Here is a 25,369-nt window from a genome sequence, read left to right as displayed (position 1 = left end):
GTAAGATCCTGCCATTAAGGATTCTGGAGTCAACAGACTTCACATTTTTTTAACCAATCAAAGACCCCAAATTCCTATTCAGCAGAATTCACTGCTGCACGGATGAAACGGCACTTGCCATTCGTTCCTTTAAAGACTGTTCTGTAGATCTAGGTTACGATCTAGATGTTGCAGAACAGGTTGCCCCGACTGAACCAACGTGGGGGTGTGACATCTGTAATATTACGGATGCAATTTAATCTCTGGGAAATAATGGCACTCTCTCCACTCTTGGCATTTTCAACTGGTTGGTCTCAAATAACGAACGGTGCCGTTGTTGGAAAATTAGATTTTACCATCTACACCTGGAACACCAGAGGGTTCGTACACCTACTGGAATCTGGGGGTCCTTGGAACTTTTGTTGTGTAATGATATATTGTCCTTCTGCAGGAAGTGTAGTTAATGTCTGATTTATTGATTGATGGGTTCCAAATATTCCAAACCACAGCAAAGAAAGGTACTCGTGGACGCCCATATGGGGGACTTATCGTAGGAGTAAATGTACACATGAAATCAACCAAACTGAAACTGTTAATGGTAGGCCCGCCATCAGTCATTCAGATAATGGGAATCGCAAAGGGACTTATTGGGTGGACACCCTGCATGATTTCAACTGCTTCTTTTTGACCGGCAGAGCAAAGGGGGATGTTCTGGGGAACATTACCTGGTGGGCTGGCACCAGGCTTTCGACTTTGGACTACCTTTTCTGTAACCTGACGTCTCTACCACCCATTAATAAGCTGGATATTACGCCTATGAAATTCAGTGACCATACCTTAGTCAATTTACATATAACTTGGACTACTCCCCCTTGGTACCAGGGGCGAGTTGAGGTTCTTGAAAGAAATCCCGCTTGGTTGCAGAATACTTTGGACTGATAGGACTATTTTGAGTGGGCTAATTACTTTAATGCCCAAAGCGAACTCTGGTATAATGATGTAGTGTGGCTAACAGCTGATGGAATTGAAGAAAGGATAAAGGACGCTACTCAGCTACTAGCTATACCAAAAGGAACGTTTTTTTATGACTAGCAATAACAAAAAATATTGCCTCGACAGGGTGATGCGTGAATCCAAAAAAACGCTTAGACGTGAATTAAACAAGATTCGGAATAAGCGTATGGCTCCTGCCAAAACTTTAGCTGCCTCTAAGATGGCTAAGAATGGCTACCGATGATGGGACAGGGATAGGTTGGCATTGGGCAGAACTGCGCAATGGCAGTACGTGGTTGCCATTTTTAGCAAGAGGGACTCAAGTACGTTTTGGAGGTTGTTGAGGGGCTTTGATTCCACATTGCCAACCAGGAGATCTGCGCTATTGGGCAATCTAAGTGGGCGAACCACGTTCGTAATAATGTTTATGGTGCTGCAGTGGCTTGCTCGAATATAAAGCCAGTAAAATCTTGCTTCTGCATCCAGTTCTCCCGCAAAGAAATCAGGGTAAAAATTGCTTCTCTAAAGAACTCCAGAGCCCCGGGCCCGAATGGGCTTCCAAATGCTATCATAAAAAATAACGCTCGTTTTGGGAGGGAATCCTGTTCCACCTATTAACAGAGTGTATCAGGATGGATTGATCCTTGCTTCGTGGCGCAAGTCGATATTGGTCCCTGTCCATAAGAAGGGACCTAGAGCCTGCCCTGAGAACTTTAGGCTTCTATCAATGCTGGACTCCACTGGTAAAATCGTTGCGTCCCTATTGCTGGGAAGACTTGGAATCTGGGTGGAATCTAATTGCATACTTCCAAATGGGCTTTCGTGAGGGTTCTGGCACCTCCAAAGGCTTGTGGCTGCTTGCCATTTTGACTAGGGTGGCAAAGTCCAGCGGTTAACCGGGTCTGTATGTGGTAATGATTGATTTTAAAGCCGCCTTTGACACGGTCAACCGGCGCAAGCTTTGGGAAATATTTACTCCTGGCTATTAGGGACCTGCATGAGAACACCTAAGTCCGGCTGGACAATGTATGTTCTATATCACCCCCTATCGGCACCAATCAAGGCGTAAAACAGGGATGTTCCTTTGCGCCGGTTCTCTTCAATATCTATCTCTCTGAACCCATTAAAGAACTTAGAGGGCTAATTACGTGACCAACAAAATTCATGGGTGTCAGTGTACCTTGTCTATCCTACACTGACGACCTCATTATCTTTGATTACACTTTTGCTGGCTTAAAAAGAGCCTTGGGAGTTGTCCAGAAATTTGCCCGGGAACACGATTTGGAGCTGCACTATAACAAGACAAAGGTTATGCACTTTGGACATAAACAGGTGAATATCCCACATTGGTATTGGATCGGAAAGTCATAGAAAAAGTGTATAGCACAAGTATTTGGGGGTGGAATTTTCCACCAAGACCGACAATGTAGCATTGAAAGAAGTGAGTAAATGTAATGGCATATCAAAAATGAATGATAAGCTGGAAATTGACTGCTCTCCCGACCGAGGCAACCTGGGCAAGAAAAGCCAGAGACCTTTACGATATGGAAAACATAACAGGCCTTCTACACGACCACTCACTGAGCAGTGAAATGGAATGGGCTCTCTTCCTTGAAGCCTACAAATGACTGGTTCAAAACCTCTCTGGTTCTGTTCCCAAAGGTAATCCGCTACAAGGCCCAGGTGTTTGCTGAATGCTTCTTGTTTGAACAGTTGGAGATGGGGGGGGGTGTTCTTGACATTCGTTTAATGTTTATGACCTTGTGTCTTGTGTTTGAAAAATGCCTAGTAAAAACAAATTTAAAAAAAATGAATATGATCTTTTGGGGAGTACGGGTAGCGTCGGGCTTTTCCCTTTAAGGCATCCTGACTTTGTATTTGCAATGTTTCTGCACCGCTCTGTTGTATGGGCTGGAGGCACTTAGCATGAAGCATCCCTCATGGGTGAAAGCCTTGGAGGGTAGATTCTGGTGGAAAATGCTGTGGTTGGTTCCAATCGAAATCATTCGCCTACAGCTGGGCCTCACTTCTCTCTCCGCTATGGTCACTAAAAAAAGATGCACACTGTATCTGAAGTCACTCAAGTCTCCTAGTTTCCCACTGTTGAACATATTGGGTAGGCAGCCCCCATCTACTAACCTAGTGTTGTCTGTCATTGGCAGAGAGTAAGGCATTCCCGGAGAGCCGAATTACTGCCGTTCCTGTGGGCTGGTGAGCAAATTGGAAACGGCACAACATGTTCTATCTGAGTGCAGGGCTCATGGTCCTTCATATATGAGCAGGTTTGGGGCCTATGTGTTTGACCCCAAAAGTATCAAGACAGTCTTTTTGGCGCCATTGCCTTAACTCTGGCCACAGATCAGTGCACATGCCCTCTTTAATATTTGGAGGGAACTTATGAAGAGGGGAAAGGTGGCGATACCGGCAATCTCCTCTCAAGTGCTTGAATGCTTCTCTGCCGACGATTAATCATGAATTAAAAGGTGGTCGGAGTTGCTCTGCATAACCTGCTCGACTTGGTGGCAACACATCTGTTATATGTTATTTGCCGAAATATGGCTGCTTTTAGGACTGTGTAGTACCCTTATTAATTGAAAATCAAGTGACTTTACCCTATTCGTGTTGTAAATTCCTTTTACCATTTTAATGTCTATGCAGTACTTTTTAGAACTTTCGGTCAGATCATGGACTATTGATTCTATGGGATGTTTATAATTGCTACGACTCATGTAAATTATTAAGACTGGATATACTGATGATTGTGAATGTATGTGTTTTTATGTGTCACATGTCTTAAGCTTTTGTGTTTTGTTTTATGGACCGGTTTGCATGATATGATAAAGCTCTTTATGCTATAACCATAATTAACAAATAAATAATGATGAATGTGATTGTGTGATTGCGAGGTGCTGGGGGCATTGGGGTAAGGCATGTTTTTTTTTTTACTGGCCATCTATCATAGTAAAAAAGGACACGCCTGTCCCCTGGGTCTCGTGCTCCTCACACATGCACACAATCAAAGTGCTTATGTGTGTATGAAGGGCACTGGGGGACCAGGGGGCGGGGAGGGTATTTTTCTTTACTGGACATCTTTCATAGATGTTCAGTAAATAAAATACCATGCATGTCCCTTGGGCCTCACAGCAACACCCCCCCCCCCAAGGCGCTGGAGGGCAGGTATGGTATTTTTCTAGCAGCCATCTATCATAGATGGCCAGTAAGAAAATACCATCCAGCTGATTATGTATGTTTGAAGAATGAAATTAAATGTTTTATTGTGCACATAAAGGGATCTGTATTGACGTTTTCGTAGTTTCGGATGCATTAAAGGTGGCATTGCAGGGGAAAGTTATAATTGTGCATCCCATACGAGAAGGGTTGGAGAAAGATGAATCGAGTAATTGGATTTGTAAAGGGAAGATTTGAGGCTTAAGTGGGCAAGGCATGCGCACAACAGGTGAGCCGTGCATTGAGGGGAATGTACTTCTCAAGGCAGCTATTCTCGGAGCAAGGGGAGGATCTGGGTCGTGTGCTAGCCAAAAGGTTAACAAAATTAGAAGGCACGAGGATGTTTGGCACCCTCTGGACGAGTGCAGGCACGGTAGAGATGCCTAATGAGGATATTAATAGAGAAGTTAGGAAGTACTATGAATATTTATAAAAGTCAAAAATAGACCCCACAGAGAAAGTTTGAGTCCTTATTTGAAGGCATTGAGCTACCATTTGGGGGTGATGCAGGAGATCAAGGTGCTAGAGTTAAGGGTCTGTGTACAACTAGTTAAGGATGTGATGAGAAAATGGAAATGCTTACGTCAACAGGATTGGATGGGCTGCCTGCTGTGTTCGAACAGTATTTTTCAGATATGCTCATTCCCCTGTTGTGCGAGCTATCGAATGAGGTGATTCAGAGAAAAGTTTGCCTTGAGTCGATGTTTACTGTGTAAATAAGCTTGATCCCCAAACCATAACAAGATGGAAGGGAGTCTGCTAACTATAGGCCAATCACCTTGCTGTCGTTTGATCTCAAACTATTGGCTAACATCTTTTCATTATGTATGTATGTAAGGTGTGCTATGTAAGCTGATCCAACCCTCGCAATGTGGATTAATGAAAGGGCGAAACTCTTCTAGACATTTTACACACTTATGAGGAAAGGTAGAGATAGCAGCAGCTCTGTTGACTGACACAGAAAAAGCCTGGGCCTTGATTGGGTCAGTTAGAGTTTTCTTATATACACACTTGTGAAACTGGGATTTGGCCATATGTTTTTGTATCAATTTGTGCACTGTACTCGAAAGCACAGGGATATATCACTATATACTATAGACTGGATAGGGTTGCCAACTTTCCCGTATGTTGTTTAATTTACAGTTTTTGGAGTTTGGATACCCTACTGGCTGCAATCCAACAGCACCAGAACATCGGCAGTTTGAGTGGGCAGCTCTAAGGTAAACAATTCCGTCCCATGCAGATAATGTAGTCTTTGCGAGTGAGCCGAACATCTGTTTAGCACCTTTGCTACAGCTGTTGTCAAGTATGGTAAGATGTCTGGATTTAACGTAATTGCTGGGAAGAGAAAAGAGTTGCCACTGTTGAATAGCTGTTTCAGGGGTCATTTTGAGGGGAGTGGGATGAAATGCGAAGAGAAAGGTGTTTGATACTTGGGGGTGCTACCGGTTAGGGATATTGCAAGACTAATGCTGCTTAATATAGTAATGAATGTTGTCAAGGGTGACATCCTAAAATGGTAGCACCTGAATTTGACCTTTTTGGATGACAGAGTAAAATTATTAATTTGCCAAGATTGGCATACATCTTTGCTTCCTTACCCTTATTGTTGCCAAAAAAAGATTTGAAAATGGCTTCTAAAAACCTTTTTGGGTGGGGATTCTGTGGGACAAAAGGAAGTAGGTGAAATTCTGGTGTTCTCTATTGCAGACAGGGGGGCTTTGGGTTTCCAGACTCCATGTCACTAGCTACTGTATCAGAGGGGAAGAAGGAAGAAGGGACGAGCCAGGTGAAAGTGTGAATTGATTGCACTGTGTGAGCTGGAGTACTATTGTCAATGGATTACCCCCTCCTCCCCGGCCCATATCCAAGAAAACTCCCAGTAAAGGACTTTGTCTGGTCTAATTGTACTTACTTTAACAGAGGGTATTCCTACAGAGGGTAAATCAGTGATTGCATTAGAAAAACAAAATCTACTGTCTGGGATCAATTGTTTGGTTAACATCGGGGTTGGCAACGAGATTACGTAATTTGGGTATCTAAATTCAAAATACAAGCTGGTAGCCTAGGAAGAGCAGAGTTATTCTTTTGAAGTGTTGTCTTAAGTCCCACGGAGTAGTAGTAGATTTCTGGACTTTGAGGTATGCCAGAGGTTACAAACTGGACTTCCAATTGGGGGATGAATATAGGGAATCCATGGAAAAAGACTTCACAATGCAATTAAAGGGGAAGTTCGCTCGGAAATGGTACTGTCCCAATTGATCGGGCACGTTTTTTTAAGCATACTGTAATCAATATTAAACATTTTTCCTATGCATTTTACCTTAGTTTTCCGCACATTTAAGCAAGTGAAAACAACGGGTTGGACACTGCCATCTTATGTTAATCTTATCCGTTTATACATCGCCCTAAATTAAAGTGCCCTCACAGCAAGGATATAGATTACCGGCCACTCAAACTGACATCACTTGTCCAAACGATATGCTCCACCTATTTTCATGACGTTCGTGGCCAGCATAGCCCAACATACCCTGTCATCACCCACGCTATAGCGTTACCTAACAGAACCAGGAAAATACACACATCCTCTCACAGCGGGAAACGTTTCTTTCTTTTCACAAATAGGAGAAGAAAACATTTGTTTAAAAGAAAACAACAATAGTCTACAAGTTACAAGAACCTTTATTTTTCCCATAATGCTGAAAACAGAAAATGATGTCCCGAAGATATTTATATATTTAGCCAATAGACGTTCTTGCTAGCGAACATCGCAGGCCTTGAATGTTTTATATAAATTCCTCATGAAAAGCTGATTGTGTTCAGCGATTGATTCATCCCTGTGTTTCATTTATTCTCGCTTCCTTCTCTCCTTCAGTTCCATTGCCGATTATTTTTTTGAACGCACTTGGTGTTCCATTATTCAGAAGATAAGGAGTTGTTTCACTTTCAAATGCAACACTTTCACATTAGCTCTTTTTCACATCATAAATGCTGACAGATTGCTCCTTATTGCTGTGACCTCTAAAGGACATATTGGCCCCAGGCGATCGTGGAACATAATGTTAATCACAGAAGTGCTGTTGATTATTATCATCCAATGTTGATTGAAGAATCCATCAGATGTGAGCTGGAAACTATGGAATGTGCAGAACGGTAGAATATAGCTATGTAAATGACAGAACAAAAAATATATTTCAGTAGCTGTTTTATAATCTGATTAACACATTAAAATATGCTAGGTAACTAGTTGCATTATAATCCAGTCCCAGACAAAAACAAATGAGCAACACCCACACCACACGGAATGAACACAGAGATGTCAAGACTGGTGAGTAGGTCAAACCATGATGTGCAGGGAAGTGAACGGAAGTAGTCAGACCACCAAATGGGAAGGAGGCCCAGATGCACCCGTTTTCCATAGCAGCCCCAACCTGAAACTAAGGCCAGAGATAGGAACGTCTTAGGTTGAACCACAGACAGAAGGCATTATAAAGTGGAAAGAGTAGTGGGAGAACAGATGGCCCCCCTGGCCCAGGAAGCCCAAGGGCATAGGGAAAAGGTTCTGCCCCCCGCTTTAACGATGCCCAGCGATGCGATGGTGGCTGCAAACCTGGCTAAGCCATGGAACAAAGTTGTGTAGACCTCATTGGCCTGAACACAGTTTGTGGGTGCATGTGTTGTAGGAGTCATCACCACAGTAGAGGCCACCTTACAACCCACAACTCTGCATAGAATATATGATTGCGAAAAGGCACAACAAACTGCAACTGCAAACTCAGCGGTTATAGCGTGCAGTATAAATATTCTTCAACATAACGTATGATGTGCATTCTTTTTTTGTGAAAAGTACATTCATCCGGTACATAGTCATCAAGCGCACAGCACACGTGCCATTGTCAATCGCCCAAATATTATGTAAAGTTACGCTTACATAATTTCCGGGTGTTCGATTCTCTCGATGTCAAGCAGAGCAACCACTCCAAACAACAGATCCCAGAAATGGAAACAAGTTTTGTATGTCCACTTTCAATATAGTCAATGTTCTCAATTCTTGTGGCTATTCGACACATTGTGTCCTTTGAACTGTTAGTGCGTTTTATTCAAGGACAAATAACAATGCCAGGCGGTATAAGGGAAGGTAAGTTAGGTTTTGGAGAAAGAATGCCACAAAAAAGATCCAGCATAAGACCTTGCTTCTGACACATGGTTTAGAAAACTGAGTTAAAAACAATATGTGCTTCAACAGGGGAGCGAAAACACAACAGAACATTATGTATTGCTGTTAACTGTAATAATAGGAGATCCATACCCTCCTCTCGCTTGTCCTGCACACTTCATGGCCCAAAGCATGCCCCTGCGCCTAGTCTCCTACAAACCTACAGACCTTCATTACTAAGTCCCTGTTTCACCCTTGATTTGTTTGTTCGCTACCTATATTTCTGGCATATATTGTACGCCTCTTACTATAATTCCGTGCCCTATCCATTTTCGAGGATGAGTGCGACAAGTTGGGCCTGAAGATAAACGCCATCAAAATTAAGGCCATGGTCTTCTCACCAAAAAAAGTGGGAGTCAGTCCATTGAACCTGAAGGAGAATGGTTGTACCTTAGAACATTAGCCTGTTATGACTACATGGGGATTCGGTTTTTGAATGGGGGGGGATGCTGTAAGAACCAGGTTACTAAGGCTAACATTATGCTACAGAAATCTAGTGGTGCACTAAAACCCTATTATGTAAAACATGGTAGGGGCGCCGTAGGACCAATGTTTAATCTGTATCAAGCGCAGGCCAAAGTGTCGGCCATGTATGGGGCAGAGGTCTGAGGCTATGCAGTTCTCCAGCATGGGGTCTGGCATGGATTCACATGCTCATGAATATTCCCCGTCGTCAGGCCGGGAATCCTCGGTAAAGAAAAAATCAGTATCCGTTTTGTTTCTGATCTGTCTTTCTTAGTAGTTACCAATCATTGGTCTCTGGGTCATACTGCCCCCAGCCAATGACTGCCCTCTCCCTAAGGCCCGCCTCTGGCAGCCATCCTCAGATTTTTACCGCATGCTCAAGTGTTGGGAGTCCTCGTGTTTAGCTCTCAAGTTTTTTGCTGCGTTTTCACGCTTTTTCAGGAGATTTTCTCATTTTTTCGGTTTATTCGAGCCTCAAGCTCCACCGTTTCTACTTCCGACAACGGGTAGCCGTTTTGGAATTCTTCTACGCCCCTCAAGGGTGAAGTTTTCATCGGGTTTACGCTTCTTGGAGGATTTGGGAAGCTCTGCAGCCTACCTCAACGGACATGGCCCAGGACAAGGGAAGCTCGATGCCCGGATCCAAGCTGTTCAGGTGCTGCCCTGGATGCGGATTGCAGAATATTTTCAAGGAGGACGAGCACTCGCGTTGTCTCTACTGTCTTCATGAGGACAAGACGCACGTGGAGAAGGACTGTGCGTTCTGCAAGAACCGCGAGTCCGCGGGCACCAGGAGCGCCGAAAGGTCGGGCTCTTCGGCTGCCAGGCAGGGCGCTACATCCCCGGCACGTTCGACCACGAGCCAGCGCTCTGGTTCGGGGAAAAGGAAGTCCGAGAACGCAGGTAAGCTGCTGGAGCGGACCCGGTTGATCTCGAAGGGGGAGCGAGGTGCTGACCCTCCCCCCAAGGCGAAGGCCCAGGACGCACCTAAGGTGGTGAGGGCTTTGATCCATCCGGCAAAGGCCTCTGCCGAAGTGGTCACTGCGACCCTGGCGAAGCCGGATGAGACTACGCCAGTAGAAACGGCCTCTGGGCCAAGAGTATCCCTGCCACTGCGGAGGGAATCCTCTTTCCAGCCCATCGTTAAGACCCGCGTGAAGCACCCGGCGGAAAAAGAGGGGGGGGCGGTGGCCATTACAGAGTCGGAAGGAACTGGTAGAAACCGAGAAAGGCCTCAGCGAGAGGTCCATAGGCCTCAACGAGAGCATAGGCCTCAAGGAGAGGTTCATAGGCCTCAACGAGAGGTTCGAGAGGGTTCGATCCCAGGGGGCGCCAGAACTGGGCCCGTCGGGAAGCCCTCCGAACAAGTGGAGGAGAGTCCACCCCGCTCCGCCCTTCATGCCTGCGAGACCTGTGGACCCCTCGTCCTCGCCGGACCCTAGAGAGGATACGGCGACGGACACAGCGATGGGGACGGATGATGATGGCGGCGATGACACAGCGGACATCCCGTCATCACCCCCCTGCGGGCTGCCCCAGCCGACAAAATTGGCTCTTTCCACGCCATGATAACCAGGGCATCCGAGCTCTTCCAGCTCTCCCCTGAAGAACAAAAAAAAGGAAGGGTTTCTGTACCAACGACGAGAGGCCAAGAGGAAGACGGTCCTCGCGGTGCCGTTGCTCGATGACGTCTGGAACGAGGGGCTCGCTGTCCTCAAGAACCCTTCCACGGCACCCGCTAAGAGGGACAGGTACAAGAAGAAGTACCGAGTCCCCGATGCTGTCCCCTTGTGCCTCAGGGCCCAGCCCACGCCAGACTCTCGGCAGTGGCTAAGAAGAAGGCAGCGGGTGTGGCGGCTTCAACTTCCACTTCCCCGCCAGACAGCGAGGGCAAGAAGTTGGACTCCATGGGACGAGTCATCTCGTCAGCGGCGATGACGGTTAAGGCGGCCAATGCCTTAGCGATCGTGGCCCGCTACGACAGGGAGCTCTGGTTCAAGATAGCTCCCCTGCTAGACTTCCTACCTGACGACAAGAGGGCGGAGGCCCTAGAAATTCTGCAGGAAGGCGCAGTGTAGTCGGATCACGCCATAACGGTGGCAACGGACATTTCCGATACTGGATTTCGCCAACTGGCCAACAGAGTTTGCCTCCGATGACGAGGATGGCTCAAAGCGACAGACTTTCGCCAGGACGTCCAGACCAGAGGTTTGGACATGCCGTTCGACGGCAACAACCTCTTTGGTAAGGCGGTGGATGAGTCTCTACAAGCCATCAAGACCGACTCGGAGACGGCCCGGGCCGTAGGGGTGCTTCAACAGTGACGGCTCTTTCGGAGCTCCGGAGGCAGACAGGGTGCCTCCAAAGGTTATATTTGTATTGACTGTGTTGAAGCTGGTGCTTACGAACAATTTTTTCAGATTTGGAGAACGCTACTTCTTACAGGTATCTGGAACTAGCATGGGAGCAGCCATGGCACCTTGCTACGCCAACACATTCATGTTTTACCTAGAACACGAAAATGTCCTAACTTCTCCAAGATGGTCCCGACATTTATCGATTTACACACGTTACATTGACGGCATTTTCGGAATCTGGAATGGTCCAGTGGACGAACTGGAACAGTTTTTTTCAATGATGAACTTGATGAACCCCAGAATTAAGTTTACATCAGTTACCAACTCTTCCAGAATACACTTCCTGGACGTTGAAATATATGTGAAAGAAGGAAAACTAGAAACACGGATCTTCACAAAGGAGACGGACAGGAACAGCCTATTACTAGCTACAAGCTTTCATCCCCAAAGAACACTGGATAGCGTACCCTAGAGCCAATTTCTAAGATACAGGCGAAACATCTCGGAAATGTCCGAATTCACCAGACAGTCTTCAACCTTACAAATGCAATTTGTGGAAAGAGGATACAACAGAAACCTTATCTCTAAAATCCAGGACAAAGTAAACCAGATTCAAAGGGATACCCTACTTACTCCAAAAACCAACCAAGATCAGCAGAAACTAGTATACGTTACGACATACTCTACCCAAAGCAAGAGGATCAAAAGGATCTTCCAGAAACATTGGCACTTACTGCAAATGGACCCGAAACTGCTACAACTCTTTCCAGAAGCTCCTACGTTTGCCTACAGGAACAACAAATCCTTACGTAACAGCTTGGTTAGAGCAGACTTAACCACCATGGGAACCGAAAAAACGACATTCAATGGCACCGTCCCCTGCCACAATTGCCAGCACTGCGGCAATATACTGAAAGGCAACACCATCAGCCATCCATACACAGGAAAACCTATTCCCCTGAAACACTCATGCACATGCGATGCATCAAATGTCATCTATGGACTCAAATGCCCCTGTGGCCTATTCTATGTAGGCATGACCACGCGAAAAGCGAAAACCAGATGGTCAGAGCATAAATCCAACATCAGAACTAAAAGTCAAAAATCTCCCGTTGCATTACATTTTTTACAATCTAGACACTCGGTAGCACAAATGAAATGCATTATACTGGATCATGTAATTCTAGGCCCTAGAGGTGGAGACATTTCAAGAACTCTCCATCAGAGGGAGATAGTATGGATTGACACTCTTGACTGCCTTAGCCCCACAGGCATGAACGTAGAGTTTGACTTGATGTGTTATGTTTAAACTTATGTACATGCAAACCTGTTGAAAAATTGATGCATTCTGTTAAAAATGCCTTGTTACGAATTGCAATACACTTTCTTTGTGTAGAGGTTACATAACATGTAACTGTGACACACCTACTGCCACTTTAGAGTGTGAGCCATATAAGTGGCAGAGATCTACTCACTTAAGCGTTAAATAATAAACCTTTCTTGGAGTATAGATGCAGGAACTAGAGCTGATGAATTTCTCGCTACAGGGTAGCACGTATTAAACCATGTATCACATCAAGCAATACCCAATGGAATTAATCATGCCAATCTGTATAGAACCACTTGTCAAGTAGTACCACGTATACAGTTAACAGTTGCAAACCACAGTATGGAGGTAATAGAGACCTAAGCAGACCACAGATCTGCGCTACCCCCCACTCACACATGATGAACTTCTACAATACATTTCCTTATCTGGATTTGCCCGCAATCTTCATAGTTACAGTTTCCAGCCACAGCAGGGAATCCATGGGGACCCAAGCAGATCACGATCTGCGCTACTCCCCACTCACCCATGCATGGCCACCACCAGATATCCCTTATTAAGATTTTTTTTTTTTTTAATTTTTATAGTTTCGAGCCAACAGTTCTTACCAATTAGACAGACATTCTTACTGGTATTGGAACCGACAAGTCACCATTCGTGGCTCTGATCAGCCCTTACATATAATACACAGTCCTCTCCCGAGGCACTGTTAGAAACATATCTGCGCATGCGCGAAGAAACAGTGTACCAGCAGTCGTTGCTGCGCACTGCACATTCGCGCATGCATGATAAGAGTTCTACCAATCCCCACGTTTACACCCACACAAGTGATTAGCGGTCCAGCCCGCTCACGCACATGCGCACACACGTAGGATAGAGATCACTACGGTGCGCATGCACTATAGATTAGCGGTCCAGCCCGCGGTTGAACATGCGCAATAACCCCTGGGACAAACACATAAAACCACAATCAGTAAGTACGCTAGAGACCGAACACCGCACCCGATGCTCCGTGGACCTCAGGACCTCCGTGGATACATGCACGCCGGACGTGTGGGTAAGAGACAGAATCTATACGATCCTATTAGGGAAAATCTCTTTGATTGTGAACCACTGCACTGGATAAACTCTATGGAAGGTTTAAGGGGCCAGACTAGATTCGGTCTGACTAGCACCCTACAACTATTTATACAAAATGCATTATTCAGCAAGGCTTATTGGGCAGTAGCCTTAGATTGAGAATAACCGCACTACAGTAACCATCTTGAAATTCTAAGAGATTAGACTGGTTCTAGCCTGACTCGAATACTACAACCAGACCATTTACCTGATTGGGATAATACAGCCAGATCCACCATAGGGGGGAATGGCATTTCCGTTCTATATTGGTGTAACCTGTAAATCTTGAAACACCTTCCAGTAACAGATACACTAAGCAGACCACTATTCCTTCCCATTTTCTTTAGAAACTGTTTTGACAAAGACTAAACTCCATGAAGTACGGGTGTCCTTACACAGAACAGATTAGGTGCAGCCATACCTATCTACAAGAGGTTGTCCAAAAATTAGAAAGCAGATGCCAGTGGCATCAGAAAAAGGTGCGTTAAGAGTAAACCTGTTTTATGGTATCAGTAATATAATATTATAAATTACAATCCCGTGTTGTTAAGCTGTTTTACCTTGAACAAATTTAGAGTAAACCTGTTTTTTGGTATCAGAAATGTATTATTATAAATTACAATCACGTGTTAAGCTGTTTTATCTTGAACAAGTTTTGAAACACTTAGAGTGTAATACTATCTATATGTTTTTACCGTAGGAATTGATTTTTGGAAGAAGTAGTATCATTTAGCCCTGAAGATGGACTGTCAGAAAAGTCCGAAACGCGTTGGCAACACATTGATAAATCTGGATACTATTTTGTTTTGTTGACTATAACTAGGAAATCTGTGTGACTACTTTTCTTGTTGCTACTAGTAATTTTTTGTTGTTACCCTAAAGGGTCTTTGTGAATTTATGTACATAAAGAAACAAACCTTATGTATTTATGAATAAGATGTTGTTAACTGTACAAATTATGGATCTTGACGAATTTTGAAAGTGAAAAAATTGTTTTGGTTTGATTAAAAAAACAACCCATGAAGGGTCTCTTTACTTTCCCAAAAGTTGTATTGGTTTACATCAATGAATTAATATACTTATTGTAAAACTCTGTGAAGTGAACTTAGACCATTCTATTTACCCCACAAACTGTGAACCCTAGATAAGAGATCGACACCTTTAGCTAAACTCAGAATCGCAAGCAGTGGAAGCTTTATGGGAGCTCACGTGCCTGCCACATTTACATGTTTTGGGATTATATTCCCTTGGGAGTGCACTAAGGGTTGGCAGGTAGTAATACATGCCTCTCTCTCTCCTGCCTCCAAAGGTTCCAGCGGTGGCTCCTCCACTTACCGCCAGGCGGCCCGCTCCTCTTCCCAGGAGGCCTACAGAGGTCGCGGCAAGCAGGGGGGATCCCGCTGTCGTCGCCAAGGAGGCCAAGACGGCAAGCCCGCCTCCAAGCAAGACTGACCCGGCTGTGTTGTCGGGCCCCCATCGAAGCACCCCGGTGGGAGGCCGGCTGACGAAGTTCGTCGGCGTGTGGGAGTCCATCTCCACCGACCATTGGGTGTTGGACACCCTGACCAATGGGCACTCGCTGGAATTCCAAAAGAAGTGCCCTTGCATTCCTCCCGTGTCCAGGAAGGAAAAATCACGTCCCTCAACTGCTGTTGGAGGTAAGGGCGATGCTCAAGAAAGGTGCCATCAAGCTCGTCCCCAGAAGGCTCCGGGGCTCCGGAGTGTACTCAAGGTACTTCCTCGTCAGGAAGAAGACAGGCGGTTGACGCCCCATCCTGGACCTGCGCCGCTTAAACAAGTCAAGGCGCAGAAATTCAGGATGGTCACCCTCCAGCACATGCTGGGACAGCTGGAGGAAGGTGTCTTCCTGTCGTCTTTGGACCTGGAGGATGCTTACTTCCACATCCCTATTCTAAAAAGGCACAGGAAGTTCCTCAGGTTCGTGGTTCAGGGACGCCACTACCAATTCAGAGCCCTACCGTTTGGATTAAAGTCAGCACCCAGGGTTTTCACCAAGTGCTTGGTACCATTGGCGGCGCGGCTGCGCCTGCAGGGGATCCACATTTACCCCTACCTGGACAACTGGCTAATCCGGGCAAGTTCAAGGGAACTCGCCATCGAGCACACGGCGAGGACTGTCCGTTTGCTCACGGAGCTGGAGTTCGCCATCAACTACCCCAAATCCCACCTGGCCCCATCGCAGATAGCACTGTTTCTGGGAGCGAAGCTCGATACAGTGGGGCATTTGGCCTCCCCTTCGGAGGAGAGGACCAAGACCATCCTGGGCAAGGTGCGGCACCTGCTAGCCACGGACGTGGCCAGGGTGAGGTCCATCAAGTCCCTCCTCGGGATGATGTCCTCATGCATCTATCTTGTACCCCTTTGCAGGCTTCGGATGCGTCCGCTACAGGAGTTCCTCAACGCCCGCTGGCTTCAGGTGAGGGGCTGTTTTGAGGCCAGGATCCCTCTCGACAAGGAGTTCCATCGGGCGACCTCATGGTGGGGCATCCATGCTCACCTCACGACAGGCACAGAATTTCAAATCCCGGCGTTTCAGGAGACTGTGACGACGGACGCCTCTCTGGAGGGTTGGGGGGCCCACACCGGAGACCTCCACGCAAGAGGCCTTTGGCTCCCAGAGGAGAGGTCTCTCCACATCAACATTCTGGAGCTCTGAGCAGTGTTCTGGGCTCTCAAGTCATTCCTTCCGTCCCTCAAGGGCAAAGTGGTGAGGATCTTCACCGACAACATCACCACAATGTTCGATATACGGAAGCAAGGAGGCACCAGATCCCCAGCCCTATCCAAGGAGGCCCAGGATCTGTGGCACTTGGCAGTCGCCCAGGGGATGTTTCTGGTTCCCTTCCACCTGGCAGGAATAAAAAACATCATCGCCGACTCACTCCGCAGGGAGCTGCGCTCGTGCCACGAGTGGGAACTGCGCCAGGATCAAGTGGATCGACTCTTCCAACGATGGGGCAAACCCCAAATCGACCTGTTTGCGACAGTGACAAACTCCAAGTGCCAGAGGTTCGCCAGCAGGTTCCCACAGCCAAGGAGCATGGGCAATGCTTTCTCGTTACCTTGGGACGGCCTATTTCTATACGCGTTCCCTCCATTGCCGTTGCTGCTCCGCCTCATCAACCAGCTCAAGAAGTCCAGGTGCAGGATGATCCTCGTCGCACTAGTGTGACCGAGGCAGATCTGGTTCCCGGACCTTCTGGACTTGTCAACGTCCCCACCAGTCAAGCTGCCGGCGGGCGCGGATCTTCTCTCCAGAGAAGGAGGCGCCATTCTCCATCACGATCCGCAGTCGCTGAACTTGCAGCCCTGGCTCCTGAAGCACTAGAGTTTGGAGGGTACGATATCCCGGCTGATTGCAGAGAGGTTCTTGCAAAGGCCAGGGCGTCCTCCACCCTCAAGTGCTACGGTCATAAACGGAAGAGGTTTTCTGTCTGGTGCCGTGCACAGAAGATTAACTCTCTGCGGATTACGGCCCCTCAAGTGCTGCCGTACCTACTGTCATTGGCCAAAGCTGGACTGGCTCACGCCTCCATAAAAATATATCTGGCGGCCATCTCCCGATATACCAGGACTACGGGACGGGCGTCCTTGTGGTCTCATCGCCTGGTGAAGGAATTTATGAAGGGACTATTCCAATCATTCCCGCCGGTGAAGGCCCCTGCCCCTGCGTGGGAGCTTAATGTGGTGCTGACCAGGCTCATGGGAGCCTATGCATTCAGCACCTTTGAAGTTCCTGTCTTGGAAGACAGCATTCCTCGTGGCCATCACCTCTGCACGACGAGTGGGAGAGATTCAGGCCCTATCTTGCAAGCCTCCATACTTGACTTTTCATGACACGAGGGTGGTGCTGAGGACGCACCCCTCCTTCATGCCCAAGGTGCCGTCGGACTTCCACCTCCACGAGCCCTTGGTGTTACCAGTTTTCTTCCCGTCGCCTTCGACGCCAGCCGAGAGGACTTTGCACTTGCTGGATGTAGCTAGAGCGCTGAAGTTCTACGTGGACTGCACGAAGAGTTTTCGGAAGACGTCACAACTGTTTGTGAACTTTGGGTCTGTGAATCAAGGGAAGGCTCTCTCGAAGACTTCAATTTCCAGGTGGCTCTCTGGCTGCATCATGCATTGTCACCGGTTGGCAAACCGACCGCTGCCCGGCCGTCTGAGAGCCCATTCGACCAGAGCGATCGCTGCTACCACGGCATTCCTGTCTGGCGTGCCCCTGCTGGACATCTGCAGGGCTGCTACGCACACCTTCACAAGATTCTACTGCGTCGATCGGGACTCCAGGGAGGAGTCCAGGGTCGGCCAAGCAGTGCTGCACAACCTGTTCGCTTAAGGTGAGCCTGGTGAGGAGGTAAGAGATGCTTTATGTTGAGTTGTTGTATTGCTTAATGTTGAGCCTGTTGCCACCTCCCGTGGTTGTGCATGTGTATACTGCTATGTATTCTTTTATTCATGAGCATGTGAATCCATGCCAGACCCCATGCTGGAGAAGGAACCAGTTACTTACCTGTAACTGTTGTTCTCCAGCATGGGTCTGGCATGGATTCACATGCGAACCCTCCCACCTACCCCTCTGCGGCTCTTCACTTGGTCATACTGCCACTTGGCATGCTACCAAATCTGAGGATGGCTGCCAGAGGCGGGGCTTAGGGAGAGGGCAGTCATTGGCTGGGGGCAGTATGACCCAGAGACCAGTGATTGGTTACTACTTAGAAAGACAGATCAGAAACGAAACTGATACTGATTTTTTCTTTACCGAGGATTCCCGGCCTGACGGGGAATATTCATGAGCATGTGAATCCATGCCAGACCCATGCTGGAGAACAACAGTTACAGGTAAGTAACTTGTTCCATATATCACCTTTGAAAGTGTCTGAGAGCAAGTTCTTGAAAACAACGGTGTGTCTCCATCATAGCACTCCAAATAGTACCATTCGTATAGAGTGCGGTCTTCCACCCACCGATGAGGAAATAGCGATTAGACCTGTATACCTTGGGTCCGGATATGGGGAAACAGGGGCATGGAGAAAAGTTGCGAGGTCCTGGTGCATGCATTATCCCTGGGGGGCTGGCAGAAGGTCACCTGGCATGTTCATGTTAAAGAATAGCTGGCACGGCTGGGCCTATCTCCCTATTGGTATAATCCACATTTAATGGGCAAAGACTCGAAGGGCATGATGAGGACGGCTTTCCAAAGGTGTAAACTGACTAGATCAATGACAATTGACTCGAAAGCTATCTGAATACAACCAGACCAGCATATGCCTGCACCTTATATATTCGGTTGCGGCTAAGCTCCCTACCATTACAAGACCACACAAGAAATTGAGATGAGAACGACAATACTGAATGCCCACTGTGTGGCAAAGGTGTGGAAACTTCTGCCCATTTTTTGTTATTATGTGAAAATCTGAAGGACTTTAGAGTTAGATATTTGAAACCCTTATTTCATCTATATTGTGTTTTAACAGTAAGGGATGCCCTGCAGTTTTGCAGGTTGTCCACAGATTTGAATGTTTTTCATTTTGTCTTTAAGTACACTCACAGAGCTTGGCTTAAAATGCGAAACATTTTATTAGGTAACGCTCAATGTTTTGGGGCCAATTGTTAATATACAGATTGGGAATGCCGGTAATAGATGTGGAGTACTATAGATATAAATTGCTTTTCCTGCCTGATATATTATCTGACTGGTATTGCATGCTGCACACTAACATTGTGAACTGTGTTTTAAGTGTTTTTGTAAAAGTTTGAAAAGTGTTGATGTGAGATATATTTTAACAGCCTGTATTTTATTTTTAAACCATTGTAAAGAAGTATTATTGTTATTCTGGTGCACCTAAAAGGCTTATGCCGAACTAAGGTTAGAAGAAGAATTGCTGCATGTCCGTTCATGCTTACTTGCGTACCGGAAGCAGCCCTATGTACCATCAGGCAATACTGGGTGAGATTGCGTGCTCACACAACATATGTCTCCTGTTTGTTTTCATGTCAAGTAGCCACATGGACCACGAGGTGAGGCTTTAAAACACTGTTTACTCCAACATATTGTGTCTCTAGCCTTTGGTTACACTTGAAGTAACCATTTCTGCTAGCCGGGAATTAAATGTTGTGTATTAATCTAGTTTTTATTTTATTTTATTGAGCGTTTGCAAGGTGCTTTACACAACAGAATTGTGTTTCAAAGCACCACAATGCTCGACGGGAACAGAACATGAGAAATAACGGCAAAACAGTAATATACTGTCGTTGTCGTACTAGGCCTTGTGGCATTTGCCTGTGCAAGTGCATTGTGGAGAGGTGCTGGTGAAGGGGATGGAAGGAGGAGCAGAGGGGTGGACAAGTGCTGGAGGAGGGCCCTGGAAGGAAGTGCTTAGGGGTGCTAAGGAGGAGAACCTCAGGCTTAGTGCTAGTACAGGCAGATCTCAAGGGTGGTATGTGAGCCATCGCGCAGGGGACCGCAAGGCAGTGAAGTTGGGTGGAGGGGTGCTTGTATTGACTTGGAGCATGGTCCTGGGATCCTGGGATATTCATGATGATCAAGTCACCGGTCATAGGGCAGTGGGGTGATTAGCGGTGAAGCGAAAGAGGGATAATGCGAAAGCGGAATAGGGCCTTGTGGATGATAAAGAGGGTCTTGAATTTGATCCTTACAGCCACCGGGAGGCAGTGCATAGATTTTAAGGCTGGACAGATGGGGTGTCTGGGCTTGAGGGCAAGGATGTGTCTTGAAGCCATATTCTGTATTGGCTTGCGGGGGAGAACGGAGGAAAGAGGGAGATTGAGAAAGAGGCTTTTGCAGTAGTCCAGCCTGCAGAGGACCAGAGCTTCAGAGACATTTATCTTCTGGGGGAAGGTGAGAAAAGGAAGAATGCCTATGAGGTGGTGGAGCTGGAAGTGGTACTTCTTGGTACGGTCCATGATGTGTGTGGTGAGGGAGAGAGCGTAGTCAAAGATGACCTAAGGTTTCTGGGCCTCACAAGATGGTTGGGTTAGGGGGTCCAAAGATGGTAGGCACAGTGTAGGAGGAAAGGAAGGCACAGGTGCCCTGATGAGGCAATTAGTAACATAGGCCTTTGTTTGATTACAATATGAATGTGCGTCATCTGGGATGCCATCCTTTCCACCATTTTCCATGGCCCTTTGAGAAAACGTTTACTCTAGGAGGAACGCACCTCCACTTCGTACAGATAAAAAAAAAAAACTTTTATTGGTCATATTTATTCCCTCTGCATGGCCATATCCTCGGATAACATTCCACATGGTTACCTATGCTTCCATGATTGGAAATATGCATCAACATTTAGAACAATGGGCCATATGTGTGTACTATAATTGTCAAGTGCACTGAGTGTCTTTAGCTTATTTGTTTGTGGGTGGTCCCCATAGTTACCATTACCATCAATTGCTGGACCACAACTTGTTCTCGTGTATCGCATAACATGAATGGTAAATAAATGTGATCTACCATGTACATGTGAACCAAACCAGGGCAATGGCGGGTGGTGAACTGCAAGCAAATGGTCAACGAGCTATGTGGGCTAATGAAATTGGGCTAAAATGTGCAAACATTAGTGCCTCTACGACTATTGCCTGGTAATATTGCTTGCTTAATATCAATTACACAACAAATGGTTATTGTTCTGTCGCTCCTTAGTTGAATTTTCTTTATTTTCGGGATGTTTGTAATGCACCTGTACAACGAATGGTCCTTCAAGGTGTAACGAGACTGACAAGTTTGGGGTTGGGGGGTGGGGGGTGGGGAGGTGTCAGTTTGTGACAAGGGATAAAGATAACAATAGCAGTCCTACCTACTAGTTCCTTTCACATTTGGATAGTGCAAGTGTATTAATAAGAAGTGCGAGGAACAGGTGTGGGTGTCAGTGCCAGTTGGCTTAATGTGGAGTGCTAGTGGGGTAAGACTAAGGCAGCCTAAAGAGGAGAGCGGGCAGATTAAAGGGGTGCAGTGTTGTTGCAGGGGGGACATGGCAATGGGCTAGGGGTCTGCTAAGGTGATGCCATGAGCGCAAGTGCCAGTAATTGCATGTGGTAAGGGTCAACCAGAGGGGCCAATTCTGATAGACAAGAGTACTTCCCATCTGGTGCTACTATTAATGGTTAATGGGTCACAAAGAGAAACGGGAGAGGACAGAGACAATGTGGGTAGTCCATATGTCCGGAGAGGGAGCGACAAAGAGATGTCTGTGAAGTCTGTCCGGAAGCAGCATTGATGTTGGTGTCCGTGATGTGCAGGCCGGGCACCAATTATTCTGTATTCACAATAAATTCGAACAATGTCAATATTACATCTTGCTTCTGGTGGATTATAAATATTTAAAGATGTGATCGCATTATTTACAGATGATTTTTGATTTGTCTTGAAGAACATTTTACACAGACTTTTAAAACATATTTAGAGAATCAAAAAGCATATGTCTCAAGCATTTCAATCCCCAAAAACTTTTCAATAATTTTGGAATAAAGGAACATACTTCAAATAATCAGTAGTATATTGAGACGGGTAGGATTGCGCTTCACACCATTAAACTACAAAAAATCAACAATCTAGGTACAGTATTTTAATGAAGATATTTTTGAAGAACAGCCGACACGTGTTTCGACACTTGGGTCGTCTTCAAGGCTGAATAACAAACATCATTAACAAATAATAATTTCCATATTCAATAGATAACAGTAAAGAAATTGTTGTTGAGATAAAGTGCAAAAAGGTGTTAAAATTATAAAATAAAAGACATACCAAGAAACAGGTTAGGGGTGAAGTACATCAGTTGTGGATCAATGTAAGTACACAGTAGATATAAAAGAAAAAATGGACAATAATCAAAATAGGATTCATCAATACAAGTTATGGTTAATACCCTATTGCCATCTCTGGACTAGTTATGACCAGCACCCCGTGGCACAACCACATGCGACTCCAGACACCAAAAAAGTTCAGGTGATAATCAATATTCTCGATGATCCAAAACCAATAGTTATGTAATTGAAGGAAGAATACCGGAATTACAACATTAACCACTAATTGGTGACAAAAGGCAGCTCTAAACACCAGTTATATAGGATCACAAAATAATATAAAACGAAGTCAATCAGAGAGTAATAGGACACAATAGAATCACTTACCACACAAAACTACAAATCATCAGTTCAATGACGATATCCTATTAAGAAAAGAAATAAAATAGACCTCAATTCGGAGGCTTCAATGCGTACTGAGTCAAGTAATAGAGATTTAAATAAAACCACTCACCGATTGTCTATGCTGAGTGGTTCCCGTCAATCAGGACATATTACGAGTAAAAGAAAACAAAACAAAATACAGGATGCCACATTGGCCAGCAAAATTATATAGCCTGAAAGATGACCAAAGTTAGTGAGAAACTGCGGTATCACGGTGAGCAATAAGCAGATACTCACAAAGAGATAATTACTTACTCGACGAATCGAGTGAGAATCATATATACCAGGACAAATCCTACCTTCAGTGATCGAGAACGCTCTGAAATAATAAATGCCGCCGGAGACGTCACAGAGGTGACGCCGACGGAAACGTTGACACGTTACGTCGCTGTGGTGACGTATTATGTCAACAAAGTGACGGTAGCAGAGAGAGAAGCTACCGCAGTCACAGGCTATGACGTGTGGTGTCAACACAGCACTGAAAGCAGTTCCAAAACCTGGCAGTTGCCAGAACACATTGCAAGATCGCGTGTTTGGACTCCTTAAGTACAATAAACATAGAGTATCCAAATGACACTATAGAAAAATACGGTAAGTGCTGGCGGTTGGACGCGAATCAGTGGTGCGCCACGGTGATGACTGGCCACAATCAGACAGATGGCTTAATCAATGATGCGCACACCTAAGAAATACATTTAAAAAACGCAGAATTTAACGTTAATAGGTGAACTGGATTCACAAAAAAACATGCATCTCATGGTCTGAATTTAATCCACGTGTGGTGCATCTGAGAAGACATATTAGTTTTTCTTCCATCTGCCGCAGTTTGAGCTGAAGATTCCCGCCCCTTTTCCCCTTATGTGCTTTCAACAGTCCAATAAAGCGCAAATCAGCGATTGAATCAAGTTGATGCTCCAATTGCCAATGAATTGCTAGAGGAGATTTGGGTTCACACATCCGGAGATTGGCCAAGTGTTCTCTGATACGAATTCTAAGCTGGCGAATGGTACTGCCCACATAGAGTCTGCCACAGACACATACAATGACATACACCACATGGGTTGACCTGCAATTAATGAAATCCTTGATAGTCACTATGGATCCAAATTTATCAGTGAAGGTTTCACACTTGGGAAAAGCCCAAGGACACTGATTGCAGTTCCCACATTTGCGAAAACCCGTAAGTTGCTGTAGCCATGAAGGTTTAGCCATTTTATTATCAAATAATGATGCACTCATCCGTGACTTTATAGTAGGTGATCTCAGATAAGTGAATTTCGGTTTGGGTGTCAAATATGGCTCTAAATCCTTGTCGAGTCTCAGGATGTGCCAATGTTTAGCAACCATTTTGTACAACATAGAAGAATCAGCCGTAAATGGAGTGACCAAAGAGATATGGGGTGAAGAGTCTTTGAGTTTGGGCGCCTTGTTCAAAAGGTCCGGTTGAGTGACATTAGTGAATTTAGCATGGGCTACATTAATGACAGAGGCTTGATATCCTCTGTTTAGAAAACGTTGATTAATGATGTTACATTCCATATCAAAATCAATAGGGCGTGTGCAATTTCGCCTGGCCCTGTGGAACTCCCCCGTAGGGATATTGTTAATGGTAGTTCGTCGATGGTTGCTTTGTGCTGCTAGTATAGAATTCACCTCAGTGGGTTTCCTGTACGTACGCGTATGAATTTGTTGATTCTCAACAAAAATGTGTAAATCCAAAAAGTCAATTTGTTTACTGTCACATTTGCTGGTGAAATTAATCCCAAATGTATTGGTGTTGGCATAGGTAAGAAAGTCATTAAAGGAGTCCTCAGTGCCTTTCCAAATCAGAAAAATATCGTCAATAAAACGTCGCCATGTAACGATATTGGCGTTATACTGATTTTGATTCAAAATGTGGGTTTCTTCAAAATATGCCATGAAGAGATTAGCCAAGGAGGGTGCAAACTTAGCCGCCATGGCCACCCCCTTTAATTGAAGATAAAATTGATCATTAAAGAGAAAAACATTATTAGCTAAAACAAATTTCAGAATTTGTTTAAACATAGAAACATGTTCAATGAACGATGCCGAACAATCTTTGAAAACATAGTCTAATGTAATTAATGCCAGATCATGATCGATATTAGTGTACAAAGCAACAACATCAATGGTAGCTAGCATGAAGTCTGTTTGCCAAGTAATAGCAAAGAGGTCCTTGAGAATGTGAGTACTGTCTCTAATATAACAATTCATTTGCAACACCTTTAATGACTTTCTTACCTATGCCAACACCAATACATTTGGGATTAATTTCACCAGCAAATGTGACAGTAAACAAATTTACTTTTTGGATTTACACATTTTTGTTGAGAATCAACAAATTCATACGCGTACGTACAGGAAACCCACTGAGGTGAATTCTATACTAGCAGCACAAAGCAACCATCGACGAACTACCATTAACAATATCCCTACGGG

This window comes from Ambystoma mexicanum, chromosome 3q (genome assembly GCF_040938575.1).
Source record: "Ambystoma mexicanum isolate Mex_15411 chromosome 3q, UKY_AmexF1_1, whole genome shotgun sequence".
In the NCBI taxonomy this organism is placed as follows: Eukaryota; Metazoa; Chordata; class Amphibia; order Caudata; family Ambystomatidae; genus Ambystoma; species Ambystoma mexicanum.
This window is presented reverse-complemented; position numbering follows the sequence as displayed.